This window comes from Athene cunicularia, assembly GCF_003259725.1.
Source record: "Athene cunicularia isolate RWA chromosome 1 unlocalized genomic scaffold, athCun1 chr1_part2, whole genome shotgun sequence".
NCBI lineage: Eukaryota > Metazoa > Chordata > Aves > Strigiformes > Strigidae > Athene > Athene cunicularia.
The window spans coordinates 49,389,501-49,404,279 of NW_020799092.1; the positions used below are offsets into that span (position 1 = coordinate 49,389,501).

General features: G+C 38.1%; 1 long non-coding RNA gene across 1 annotated transcript in view; it reads left to right on the top strand.

The window, feature by feature from the left end:
* Window positions 1-14,002, top strand: part of LOC113491103 — a 32,962-nt gene extending 18,960 nt beyond the window's left edge. Inside the window, exon 3 of the long non-coding RNA XR_003400350.1 lies at window positions 11,569-14,002. This is a non-coding gene — a long non-coding RNA (uncharacterized LOC113491103). The remainder of the gene's footprint in view (window positions 1-11,568) is intronic.
* Window positions 14,003-14,779: the final 777 nt, after the last annotated feature.

Genomic DNA, 14,779 nt, shown 5'->3' on the forward strand with positions numbered 1-14,779 from the left:
TCATTATATAATGTATGCTAAATTCTGTCTGTGAATTTGTTTACTGGCATATGAATGGAGAAACAGTCTCATCTTCTTGTTCTGGACCTCCTATCACTATGCCCCTTCTCAGGAACAGAAAGAAACTTGGAAAGATTGGATTGAAGCTGCAAATATGCTTTAGATAAAAGAGAGAAAGGAAGGATAAGTCTGATGGATCAACATGTAAAGCAAAGGGGGAAATGACTCTGAACTTCTAAGCCCTTTGGTTTATTCCATGTTGTTTTCTCCAAACACTGTGCCCTTTTTTATTCATCTCCCCCATCTCAACTTGTTTGTTTGTCTAATGCACAATTCCATGTCTTCCCTAACAGGTTGCTGGCAGGTAGGGGAAAATGATGAAAGAGTGGATGGCCCAGAACAGTGGCCAGCAGTTTGTAGGTCCTTATAGCAACCACCAGCACCATGTTTCATCACAGACAGGGTAGCCCTGAAAGGCTTTACCTTGCAGACTGGAAATGTGCCATGAGCAGGCAGAGGAGATATGAGCAGGTATCCTCCACTGACTCATTTGCTTTACATGAATGAAGGATAGAGGAAGACATTAACAGAAGCATGAAATGTAAGGAATTAGTAGTCTGTATTTTTTTGTTAATCTTCTCTGAAGTAGTATGACATCTGGATGGAACTACTCTTTCCTCGTGAGCAAGTCATGATAGGGATGCTTCCACCCCCACTTACTGGAATCTTTGAGATGGGTTACTTGTTCATCTGCTACGCATCCCTCTGTACATAATTATGGATGCCCTTTGCCTGGAGGAAGTCACAGCCCAGCTCAGGGTGCAGAGGCTTCCTTAACAGTGTGGGAGGAGAAATGGGAGTGGATTTCACAGTAACTTCTAATCAGGAAGCTGCCTGAGCAAGCCCATGGGGAATGGCTGCATTCCAGGGGAGTTTCCTAATTGCTGTGCCACTGGGGTATGCTGGGGAGCATATCCTGGCCAGTGTCAAACACTCTTGTCTTCAGCTGCCTTTGCCCAAGCACTTGACCAAGGGAGCGTGCTTGAAGGCTGTTTCCCGATTCAGTCCCACAGGTGAGGCGGGGAGGAAGCTTCCTGCTCTGGGAATTTCATTTCAGGCTTAGGAGGTGAGCTAGCAGGTTTCAAGCTCTGTCAAAATAATAAGGTAAAGGATTCCTTCCCTTATGGCAAAAGTTTAGGTTCATAGGGATGTAAGTATTCCAGTACCAACAGGTGCTCACGGGAGATGGTGCAGCTCTGCAGCGCCTCTGAACTTTCCAAGAACTGGTGCCAAGCAACAAAAATGTCTGGTATCTATGGGTTATGCCCAAAATAACAGGCTAAATCAGGTTTTATGCTTGCAGGGATATTTTTTCACTGTATGAGTTCAATAATCTGGTTTTGTACCTGTGAAAAGCTGAGGTGCCACTTGCCTCTTCCCTGGCCTTTAACTAATTACAATGTGAAAAATGTTGTACAAAGTCCTTAACATGGGCTTTGTAATATGTAAACATTATGTCCTCTTTACATAGTGACATCCAGTAAAACAGATATTGATGATTTGTCCCACATTTTGTTTAGTTGTATTACAGGCACTCAATATATTTAAAGATTATTTCATTAAAACAATTTGTTACTGTGATTTAAGCAAAACTTTAGGGTTTCTTTGTCCACAGTCTTATCTACTTTAGAAATTTGTCCCTTTCCCAGAGATAGATTTGAAAACTAGAGAAAATGGCAGCGAATGTGAGTTTGCATTTAATTTGCTGACTGTCTATATCTTCATGGAGTTAATTTTGTGAAGACAGCAGCTTGCTTACACCAAGTAAATAATTTTATGGGTGAACAGAACTCTTACATACATAGTAAAAAAAGACATGCAAAGTGCCAGTGTTTGAAAAGTAAAGTCAAATTCAAATAGGAGATGTGTCATCAATTTTAGTGTAACTACCAATAGTATGTATGTCCATCTTCAAATGAAGATGTAGAACATAAAGTATCACAGATATTACTGAAAGAGAATCTGTATTATTTGTTAGGCATGAAACCTAAGTAGATAACCTTGCAGCTTCTTCTAGGTCTAGAAGCTTTGACTACATGTCCAACCAATACCTCTTAAAAGGAGAAAATTCTCATAGCAAACAAGCTCTATCTTTCTGTGCTGTATGTGGAGACACTGTACTTCTGTTAGCTGGACCTGATGGATTAGCTGGTAACACTAGGCTAGCGTTCTCACATGGCCAGTTTCACTTTTGGTGAGACATGTGCATTTTCTGACAATGGATAATCTTGAGACTGAGACACCTTTTCTACCTTTTTCCACCAGTTGTGTACTCATCTGCCCCAATCTTCCCAACTTTTGTCAGTTTGTTCTACTATCTGTCCCTGTGCCCTGTTCCCCTTCTCCTCAATTAGCCAATCCTAATTTAATTTATGAGGTTGTTCATCTGGGCCCTAATCTCTTTGCTTCATAAAACCTTGTCCTAGGAGGTCAAGGCTCCAGTCTTCTTGCAAATCACTTCTAGTTCCTCCGGTAACATCCCGGTCCTTATCTCTGTTCTTACATAGCCAAACCAAGCTGATTTACTTTTTGCTCCCTATCCTCTCTATCTCTTTCTACCTTCTCTGTCCTCATCTGCTTTAGCAGCCTTGTCTTTGGTCTTGCCCCAGCTTATTTGTCAGGTCACTCACTGCTTGCTCTGTAGAAAATCTCTTCATGAGATTTTATGCCTCCCATTTTGTCTCCTTTCCCCTACCCTTCCTTGGACACATTATGTACAGTACTTTAAGTGTCTAAGTCTGCTAAAGAAAGAAAGGGAGGCAATGTTAAGTACCTAATGTTGGACAGTTGGTAGGAATAGTCTCCAAATTTCCTCTGTAATAACTAGAAAAAAAAAGTAGACTCCTTTGAAGAGGTGGTTCATAATAACAAAGACAGATGCTTGAAGCAGACAACAAAGACAGCTGCTTGAAGTAGGCAGTGGAAATACCTTTAGTATCAAAGTTGTCAGAGTAACTATAAGCAAATATGACACTTGCTCAATAGGTCAAGGCAGCTTCTTAAGGCTGGAGTACTGCTGAAGTTATATGGCATTGTTCCTGTAATCTCCAGTACTCAACCTGATATACCAAATGCATCTACAAATAGTGATTGTATAAAATCTTGTCTGCTAGAGAAGTTTTTCAAATTAATGCAAATATAAATACCTCTGCCCTCTTACTTATTTATGACCAAAATCCTAGAGTAACAGTCATAACTCTGCAGTGGAATTGGTATAATCATTGGTGACATAAGTAGTAGTCATCCAGGAATGAATAAATAGACTGGCCTTGTGTCTTGCATAATAAATATCCTGTGTAATCTTGAGTGACTCCACCTAAATACAATGGAATTTAGTTCTAGAACCACTGTAAGAATGAAATATATGGCAGCATGTTGAGTGTTGCAATCCTGCTCGCAAAAGCAGGGATCTTTTTCTCCTGGGAAAAGAGGAGAGCCGTTAAATGAGGGAGGACATAAAAGAAGAAAGAAAGGGAGTAGACAAGTTCTCACCTGCATGTCTAATTTAAACTTTAATATGTTTTAATTAAGCAGGAGATTTAAAATCAATATAGCAAGATAGTATGTAATAAAGCATTGTTTATGTAGCTCACAACAGTAGTAAGGAAACTGTTTAGCCTGGTGTTTTAAAGAAGCAGGGCTTATGAAATCACGCTGTTCACCTGTCTGTATCAGCCAGCCCCTGAAAATAGCATTTGGCCAGTTTCAACCATGCATCATAATTAGAGGTCTTGCAACCACTAAGTTTCTAGAGGTTGCTGAGAGTAGCTGGTGAGGTGGGTTTATGGTAGGGGCTCTTTTGTCAGAATCAACAGAACTAGCTGTAAAATCACAGCCTAATCCTGAAGCAGCTATTAAAAACTGCACCAGCTGTGCTTGGCCCAGGCACTGTCTTCTGCTTCTTCTTACCTCATCTACTCCAGCTGCCATCCAGAGGCTCTTACCTGGGCAACTTCCGTGCTCTTGGTTTCATGAGTTTAGAAATATGCTTTTATAGGCAGATGGAAAGTCTTCACAGGAGTTTCTCTGGAACTAGAAAATTAATGTAAATAGTATGACACAAGAAAACTTGAATCACAGTTTGTGCCTTAGATGTTCAGTCAGTCAGGTTTAAGACACATCCAAAAGGAAAGCAAATTTCCTCAGATTGATTTTCACTGAACTGTGTTTTAATTAATCTAGCTTTCAACTTTGGTTTTCAGCAGGACAATTACTATGAACTAGAATGACAGCTTTGGTATCCTTCTCCTGGGAGATGATCAGCTTCATTATTTAAATTACCAAGTGAAATCTGGGATTAGCAAATCTTATTTTCATACTGAATTAGAATACCATGACCAGTTTGAGACACCAGACTTGAAGAAAGAAGAGAATCAGCTGGAGACAGTCCAGAGGAGAGCAGAAAAAAGATCAGAAGTATAGAAATTATAACCTAAAATAAAAAATTGAAAAAATTAAGTTAGTCTGACACAGAAAAGATAGAGCGAAGACATTATAACACAAGAGGTTGCTCCAAGGAGGAAGAGAACAACCTATTTCTCTTGCCTATGTTTGATAGAACAAGAATTCATAGGCTTAAATTATAGAAAGGGAGATTTATTTTAGAAATTACAAAAAACTTTAATGGTGAGGACAGGGAATAGATTTCTTGGGAAGCTTTTGGAGTTTCCATCTCCACTGGAAATCTTTAAGATCAGAGTAGAATAACTGCTTCCTGCAGGCAGGAGGATGGATTAGGTGTCTTCTAGAGGTCCCTTTTAGTTCTACTGTATATGTTACTCTATTAGTAAAACTGTAGTTTAAAAGATAGGCTTCATGTACTCTTCTTATGCTATCTTATCCGTGTCTTCAAGCGGTGAAAAATCCTTTTGTAGAAAAGAGAGTAAACAATGCTATTATGCCTGTGATCTTGTAATGAAAAATGGAAATACATCTTGAAATAAAGTACTTTTTGATATACCTTAATTTAGATAATTGTGCAGAAGTACTTGGAAAGTTGACTGTAATAGGGGAAAAACATATAATGTGATAAAATTCATTTGTTTAAAATTACTTTTTCGGCACCTGTTACTGTTGTACTGAATGATATCACTGTGGATCACTCATGTGGGAACTTCAGAAATCAACTGAATAAAATTGGCCTAATTGCATTCAGAATATTAAATATAGTTTTAGGTTTTTTTATTATCATTCCTTCTATTTTAAAGATTTCATTTAACTGGAAATATTAGAAGTAGCACTTCAGTTCTCAAAAATTGTATGTATCATGTGAAATCCATTAAGAAACTAAAAGGATAAAGTAAAGCGTAGACACTTCAGAGATAACTTTAAAATTCCCTATTACTGTCTTTGTGGTTGAATCCTCCAGAACAAAATGGTTGGGCCGAGGAGGCTGACTTCTAAATTACAATTCTCAAACTCATGCTCCTGGCACAGAGTTTTAAATCTATTTATTTGTTTAATTCTGGACAGTGTTTTTTTTTCACAATTTGCATTATAACTTGAATGCAGTTTCTTTGCATTACCTGTAATATGACTGGGGCATAGCACTTCTACTGCAGAATGTCACAGAAATTTGACTCAGCTGTTCTATTTCTTGAATATTTGATTCTTAAATAGCTTAGTCTGTTCAGTTGTGGAAGGTCTTCTTTGGGCAAAACCAGGAGCAAAGAAATTGGTTTAAATTCAGGGCAGCAATACCCAGCTCAAGGCATCTTGCAAGCTACCTGGATCCTCTTTCTCCTTTAGCTGCTTAGACCTCAGGAGATCTTGGTCCTGAAGAAGGGTGCCATCAGCCATCAGAGCTGAACAGTGAGCTGCCCCTGGTGCCACTGAGCTGTGCTGAGCTGGTTCATGGGAAATAAAGTCCATCCCTGGGTTTCTGAGGTAGACCCTGGGAGACCACTGTACCTACAGGTTCCAGATTTATGGCACATGAAGTGAATGTGGCTGACAGGACATTTCACCTTACCCCAGGCTTACTTCAAACCTCCTTCCTCTTTCACTTTCCACTCAGAGAGAGGTATATATATATATGTGCAGTTGGACCAGATGCCTACCATGGATACATGAATATGATGTCTAATACTCTTCTGCCATTGAAATAGCTGTGGGGCCTGCTTGGTGGGTAAGGCTTAGCAATGTTGCCTGAAGCATAGGTAGAACGGAGGGGTGACTGTTTCAAAGACTGCTCCAAATGAAGATGCAATTAGAAAACAGGAGTATTACTCTATATGTCCTGCTTGTTGAGCAAAAGGGCTCTGGGGCTGAAGGCAAAGTAAATAGCGAACACGTGGTTTGAAAATATCACTGAGATTTATCATGAGTTTGGGTCCAGTGATGTCAGAGTTTAGGTGAGCTTGCAAGGCTGCAGCAGTAGAAATTTATGCACTGAAAGGATGTAGCCACCTATTCAGTGAACAGGAAATAGCCAAAATTTTGGAGGCTTCACTAGAGTGTAAACATTGGGTTTGGATACCTTTGCTCCTGCAGACATAAATGCCTTATAGATTTCAGCACAGGGTAGAGTTATCTGAAGTTAGTTTTAAATAAAATTGGTAAACTATTGGAAGGAAACTGGCCTCAGTAAGAGGCAGAGCCTGTAGAAGTTACAGGCAAGATTCTCTGCCTTCTCAAAACCACTTCTAGGTGAAGTCAATTGCTTAAAGCAAGCTTGATAGGACCTTGCCACTGGTATTTTTCAAGCAGTGACCCACAGCAAATTCCTGGACATGTTAAAACACTGAGTGGTAACAAGACAAAAGTTCAGGGCTGTCCATAAAAAAAAAGGATAAGCAGTGGCCCAGCCCACTGGGAATCGCTGCACCATTCAGCAACTTGTTGATGTGCTTAAATTCCTCATGGCTCTAACTCTTAAGAACATGTGTTCATATGAAAAACACATTAAAATGAAAATAAGTTTAATAAAGAGTCAAATTTTTAATTGAGAATCTCAAAAGAAAATAGAGAGTTACAAGAAGTGATCATCTTCACAAATTTTTGTGAAATATTTTTAAAACCAGCACCTCTATTCTGGGCATTCATGTTCTCTAATGGAGATCAGGCACATGTTCAAAGTGGTTTTACAGGTACATTTCCTTACATTCAATAGACACAATGAATTTTAAACAGTTTCATAGCAACGGATGGTTTGTGATGGCCATTAACCTAGATATGCCAGCAACAGTTTGGCACATCCTTAATGGTCCACAATGGTCTGTGGTAAAAAATTATTTCTCTTCATCTATTCCTAAGAGGTGGGTTGTTTGTTTTTTTTGCCTAGACTTTGTTTTACAAAGCAGGTTCATGTGAATTTTTGCATTCAGGAAAAAAAAAATTCATACCCTTTATCATAAGAGCATTTACCACAAAGAAGATTTATGTTTCTCTGGAATGTAGTAGCCATAGTATATCCTAGTAGATAATCAGAACTTTCACAAGTTGAATATATACCTTGACATCAGATAAACAGACATTCCTAAATAGTAGAGATTTTTAATATGCAATTCCTTTATGCTGATGGGACATGTCATATCTCTTTTGAGAGACAAAATACTGCCAATGCCACAGTAGAAGAGGAAATAAATCACTGTGATACATGATGGATGGAGCTGGTACAAAGCCCTGGGAAGAGCAGAACCCAAATGTTCTGCGAAGTTCAGAGCTGTGATGTACAAATTAGTGCTGGGGTGCCGTGTCCCCCAGAGCCACGAACGTCACAGCGCCAGAGCAGCTGCCTGGTGGAGGCACGGCACTTGCTGTGGGAGGAAGACAGTACGTCTTGGAGGGAATTACACCACCTCTCAGTGTGGCATAAGTTTGGCATAAGTACCTCCCCCCCCAGACCATTCTATCAGCATGGTATGTACGCTAGAGCTCATGATTTACCTCCCCCACATGTGTGCCTTCAATGATGTAGCTATGTAGGAAGACCTTTGCAGCACATACGTGGGCTTAATTCTGTCCCCAAGACTCTACTGGGTTTACTATATAGTAACATAAACCAGTTTTAAAAATAACACTTTAATATACTGTGGTGTGCTACATGATATCTCAGGCTGATTATATGTGATGCATATTTGCATGAACCTTAATGAGACTTACAAAAGTAAGAGGCAAATTTTAGAGAAAATTGGATTAAATAGCTTAATTCTCCATAGTTAAAGACTTTAAATTTTAATCAAGTCTTGAGTCTGAAACTAATAACTCTTAGACTGGATGTTTAAAATTACTAAAATTTAAAACCAAATACGTATAATCTAATGTGCATTATCACCAATGTATTTGTATATCAATAATTCCTAGAGGTATGAATGTTAGAGTGACAAATTTCAAAAGCCAGCATGGGCCTTCCCTGAAACTCTGGGTTGGATTTTGCTGTGATTTTGCCCAGCTGTACCGAGGGTGGTATCCTGCACTGCTACAAAGCCAGTTGCCCCTGTGCAAACCCTTAGTGAACTCTAAGTGCAGTTCTTGTTCCCAGTGATGGGGCAATGCAGTACCAATCCTGGACTTGCTTAATGTATAGAACAGATTTTCTGTTATCTGTCTGAAATGCAGTCTTTGCAGAAAAAAAAACCAAACAAACAAAAAAACAAAACAAAACAAAACAAAAAAAAAAAAAGAAAGAGATGATTTGGATACCAGTCAGTTTTTCATCATGCCTGTGGTCCTCACCACAGTGCCTCCCCACCTCAGGAGTGTTCAGGACTTCATAAATTTTATAAGGTTTTTAGTATTCAGTTTCCTTCAGCTTGGGGTTTCTTTTCCACCTGTTTTCCACAGTTCTGGGGGACTTTGTGTTAAGACTGAGCAAATGACTGTTAGATCATTTATGGGCAGCGGAACTGGTGAGTCTCAGACATTTTCAGGTAGTTCCCACCACCCTTTTAAACTCCTCACATGGTTCATCTCACGGATAATTCACATTGGGTTTCTTCTCACACAGAGGTTTATCTGCTTGTCTGGTAGCATGTGTGTGTGTGTGTGGCCATGTGTGGCTGAGGTTAATTAATCTTTTCTCTCTTCTACTTATTGGTCACCATCCATACCTGTTCATACCACACAGCAGGTTTTGACAGCAGCCATCATGTATATGAAAATGAGCTGGGCTTTTAAGAAGCCCACCTGTATTAGACATTTTGTTGGTTCTTGTGAGGTAATAAGGGATTGTTTCAGCCTAGCAAAATGTATTCATATTTGTTAATTGGAAAGAAGACAATAAAATCTTCTAAAGTTTAATTTGTTGGATTTATGTATCTACAGATTAGCATGAAAATGCTTTGGTGAAACTTTCAGTGAGATGTTTTTGAAGTTAGGCAGTTTTGACTACAATTCTAATAACCTTAGTGAAGTCATCATAGTTTTAGAAAAAAATTTAGTAAGTTTGTTCTGACATTAAGACATTACTAATCTAGAATTATGTAAAACTATATGAATTTATGTTTGACTAATGAAATAATATTCTGGAAGTACTGTGGAATACACAAGTATGTAAGCTAAACAGTTTGAGTTCCTGTATGCTTAGAAAATAATTCTTTGGACTTTTTCCCAAGATGACACCTTTACTTTCTATGGATCAACTTGTCCTGTCAGGGTAAAGATGTTGTGTCTATAATGGGGATAAGAAACTGCTATCAGTGCTTTGCTCTCACTCTACTTTTGGAGTTATTTTTAGTATGGCTAGTCACATGTGAGACTAGCAAAGGTGGTAAGTATCTGTTAGCCTTCATCCAATCTCAGTTGAGTCTGGTGGTCAGAAGTCTTTCATATCTCTAAGACTTCCACTGTTCCGCTAGATTTGGTTGAAATTGTCAAGAGCTTGAAAGATTACCAGGGAAAGTGGAGTAGTAGAGTGGATGGATAATGAGCCTGCATAAATCTCTTTTCCTTAGGACATTATACAACAGAGTGAACAGTCTGCTGAATGGGGGAATCTTCAATATTTAGCAGTATAGATGTTTTGTTTGACTTGTTAATCTTACTGCCAGTTTGTGGAGAAGAAATTCAGTTTGCTTAACAGAAAAAAATACTCGTCAGTCTTCATCATGCTTGAGTTTTTCTTTGAAAATCATCTAAGAGTTAAACCAAATATATTCTACCTCGAGTTAGCTGTAGTTAGCATTTTTGATCAGAACATTCAGTTCTTTCTTCTCTTTTTCCTTTCAAAATTATGTTTTTATTTCAATGGTACTTTCTACCAGCAGGCAAAGCTGCTGTTACACTCTACCCAGCTGTGAAATCAATATGATTTTCATTACAAAGATAACAGAAACTCTCTTAGAAAGACTGTGAATTGCCAAAGGTCAAATAAGAGTCAGTGGCAGAGCTTAGAATTTAGATGTCCTAATTAAAAAATCTCGTGGCATAAATATATTAATGAAATGCACCCTAAGAAAGGTTTGCATTTAAGATGGCAACAATTTTAAACTATTAAATTGTTTCTTTAATTACCGTAGTTCATGTAAGTCACATCAAAATGTGACAAATTCTTTCTCTGGTTTATGACTGTTTCTTATAGGTATTAGCGCTTTTTTTTTTTTTTTTTTTTAATTCACAATTATTTGAGCATGATTAGATTAGAAAGTGTAACAGTCACAGAAGAGAGAACATATCTAGTAAGACTTCTGTCATATTGGACTCTAAAAATTACACATAAGCTGAATGAATGGGTGAATCAGTTATTTCTGTGATGTATGACTTCATTAACAACAAGAGGAAGTGCACAGTCAAACTGAAAGCAGCACTTGAGTCTTTCAGCCAGAGCAGCCAGTTCTATTTAAATTAAAATCAGCATTGTAAAATAAATGTTATTACTCTTCCTAAGATCATCCTTGATCTCTTCTTATTAAACCTTAATTCTTCCAGCAGTTAAGTTACATCTGCCTAATTATGGATGAAAATAACAGGGAATCAATTATTTTGTTACTTGTATTTGTTTGAGATCCCTCTCTCCTATCTCAATTTTTATTTAAATTCTGTCTTTTCCACCCCATATGCTAAAACAGTAAACTCAGATTGCCAAATATTGTGGATTTTAATAGAAAAAAGTTCTTCACCTTACAGCTGAAGGGTTTTTATGTTATTGTGCTCCCTCTGCTGGATAGTGCCTATTAATTTTTTTATTCCCTGAGCTGTACTAATACCCATGTTCTATAAACAAGCAATCACATTGCCTTCCTGAAAGAGGTATGAAAAGTGGAAATGCCTCATTTTTGTCTCAGATGACATGGAAGGTGACAGTTGTAGGATAAGAAAAGTCCTGTTGTCTGGCAGCTAAGAGCAATCAAAAGCCTTTGGTGTACATTTGATGAATAATTATTTACTACCTCTTGAATAAAACCAGATGGACACTAAATAACCTTCTTTTATTTGTATAACTTAGAGAGGATGATGTTGATTCTCATACTCTGGTAAGTTCAACAGTATCCTCAGATGTCCCCGTAATGTTATTAGTGTCTTAGTGGTGTGGTTCTCATAACTTGCTTCTTCCTTTGTTGAATCTTACAGAGTTGCTGCTCAGTGGAGAAGCCCAGCGTGAGCCCCTTGGCAAGGCAGATAATGACTCAATCCTTTCCCATGTCCACGGCAGTGAGGTGAAAAGGAGGAAGAGCAGTACTTCAGTTTTGTTTCTGCAAGTGATTTTGGTCTTTACGGCCTTTGACTTCATGGGGTGTTTTGGGCTTGCTCTCTTGCTGACCTTTCTCCCACTGCTGTCACATAGTGAACTGACCTTGTCCTGCTTGCTTTCTTTCCTTCCCAGAAGGATGTGGCTGGGATGGGCACCCCCAGTGCAGGTGATCCTGTCCCACGGCTCTCTCTGGTGGCCTGGGGAGCCTCCAGACCTAGCGGGGTCACCCAGCCTTCCCCCCCCAGCCAGCCCCTGGGTCCCACAGCCTCACAGCTCTTCTCTGTTTTGGCCGACCCTATCGGTCTTATGGAAGGGGGTTGGAAACTCAGCATCCGTTTCAGTTGTAGTTGATTTGCAGGTGATTTGCCCATCTGAGCTGCTTCTTTTTGGATATTGTGCCATAGTTTTTCCAGGGAAACTGGATACCTTTGCAGTTTCCTTCAAATTTAATGCCTCTGCATATTAGTAACATTTAACTGGGAGTTATTTTTCAACTTGAGTTGGCTGCACTTACATATTAAATCTCTCATATTTTTAATACAGATCAGACTGGTAGCGTATTCCTGAAAAGAAAGAAAAAACTACCAATTGTTGGGGGCAATATCTTATTTTATAAAATGGTAACTAACTTATTTTATAAAATGGTAACTGTTTGACTCCTGGTTTAACTAGGAGACTCATTTTGGGAAAAGACATTATGGACAAATTCTAGTTAATTTTTTTTTTCTGCAGTTGTTTTTAAATTTTGTTTTCTGGATATATAAAATAATATTCAAAGTCTTTGATTCTCCCAGACAGTCCTCAGAAGTAATCAGAATAATTGTCTCTCTCTAATAAACAAAACCTCCTTCCATGTGTATGTACACTTTCTTTTACAAATAAGTTGCTTTTTTAAACTGTTTCTACAAGAACAAACTGGGAAAAAGAAAAAATTTCCAGTTCCTAAAACCTTCAGTTCTTCCTGTTCAGATTAAAAGACAGATGTTTAATATATTTTACTTTTGCTAAAATAATAAAAGCTTGTGTTGTTGAACAAATATTATTCCTTAATTTAGCAAGGCCTATACAAAATCAGTGTTGCTGTTTGCAGGACAGCATGTCTTAGTGTGAATCCCCTCCATTGAACCAAGTTGGGCGATGAGGGTTCTGCTGATGGTGGGGCTGGGCTGGGGTGGCTGAGAAGGATTTCTGCAGAAGGGACGCTCTGTGGAGGAGCTTCCAGGATCGGGTTGAGCATCATTTGCCTCAGATGCCTATTGAGTTATAGCAACTAAAACACTTGACAATGCTTGTCTCAGCAAGAGCACACACCATATGCTTTGGGAACATTCCCAAGCAGAATATTATCCTCCTAGCACCCCAGCGAGCTCATTAATACTCCTGTTATCCCATTCAGTGGGACTAATCCAGCAGCCCCCGAGTTCAGCGAGGAGATTCAAGTTGTCTTTAGAATGCTTTGAATAAAACCTTAGATGAAGTTTGCATAATTTAAGTCACACCAGTGGAATTATTTTCTAAAGTTATCAATGTTAGCATATTTGACAGTTTCTTTGTTCCAAGCTACCTGTCTTCCTCCACCTTATGAAGAGCAGTGATGTGAAATGGAAAAAGGAATATGTTTTTATAGGAGGATTTCAATTTGTGTACATTACTGCTATTTTCCTATTTTTCCAGAGAAGGACTGGAATAAGTTTGCACCACCTTTCTGTATAATACTAATTCAAATGCAAATTTATATGTTGATCAGATTTTTTTCTCCAAATATGTGGTCAGTTCATGGGAAAAAATGTGGAAATGTTATAGTTGATATGGATAAAGAAAGATCCAGTTTAAGCTAATGTAGTTCTCAGTCAATTCTGGTAATTCTTTATTGCTTTCTGGTCAAACAACAAATTTAATAGAAAAATAATCCTTTACAAAATAACTTATTATATGTAAGAGAAGAAGAATTAGGTTTTGCCAGAAAGAAACCCTCCTTGGATCCAAATATTTTTCCAGACTGTATTTCTTCATATGCTGGAAAATTTTCTTTTCACTCCCATTCATTTTAACAGCAGATTTTATTTTTTTTTTTTTAAAGGAAAAAGAATAGGATATGTGATGAGTGAGGAAGAATGAAGCTACAAAATAAACAGACAAAAGATACTATTTCAAATAAGTATATTTATGGTAGTGGGAGGGAAACTTAGATCAAACAAGAAGAAAAGACTGGAGAGGCTCTAGTTCGGATTCCACTGATGTGGTAACAGCTTTTATTACAGTATCTGGCTTTTTGAAATAAATATTGATAGAATTAAATGAATAAAAGAGTGAGTAAACTGAAATATGTGTTCTGCATTCCTAAAGCTTTTTTTCAGCATCTGGAGTACCAGAATCAACACCCTTTTATACAATTAATAGTATTAAATAATGACATCAGCTGACAGGAAATAAGAAAGTTCCTATGGCAACTAAAAATAAGCACAGGAGGAAAAATGCATCAAATGCTGTCAGCAGACAGCATAAAAGGCGGCTTTATGTAGATAATAGAATGAGAACATACACAGAAATCCTACTTGTAAACATACGTGTTTCAATAGCTTTTACTGATATTTTTTTTTTATTTTGTTGCTTTTTTCCCCGAAATGGGAACAAGATACCTTGGTTACAGCATCTACTTATCAATACCTCAAATTATTTTGCTGAGATAGGCTTCTGGTTTATAGCCTGTGAAACACAGGGACATTGCCCCACATCTTCAGGAAAGCAGATGTATCCCCTCAGATTCATACACTGTTTAGAAAGCCTTTGGGTGCTTCAAATCTCATGCACGTCTGCCACTTTCTCTCAAGGTTACTCTTTAGTCCCTGCATACAAAATGTTTGAGAAAAGTTTTTGATAGAAGCAGAAGTACAAAATGTCTAGTAGAAATGTGACTTGTGGAGGAAATAGGGCTGTATTATTAAATACACATCATGTAGACAATCCTTACATATTCAACTATGTTCATTTAAAGTTATACTGAGCTTGGGAAGGTGTAGATAAAAAAATCCCTGGTGGAGGGGAAACCTGAGTGTGCAGCTGCACCTCTGAGGTTACAGATGGGCCACA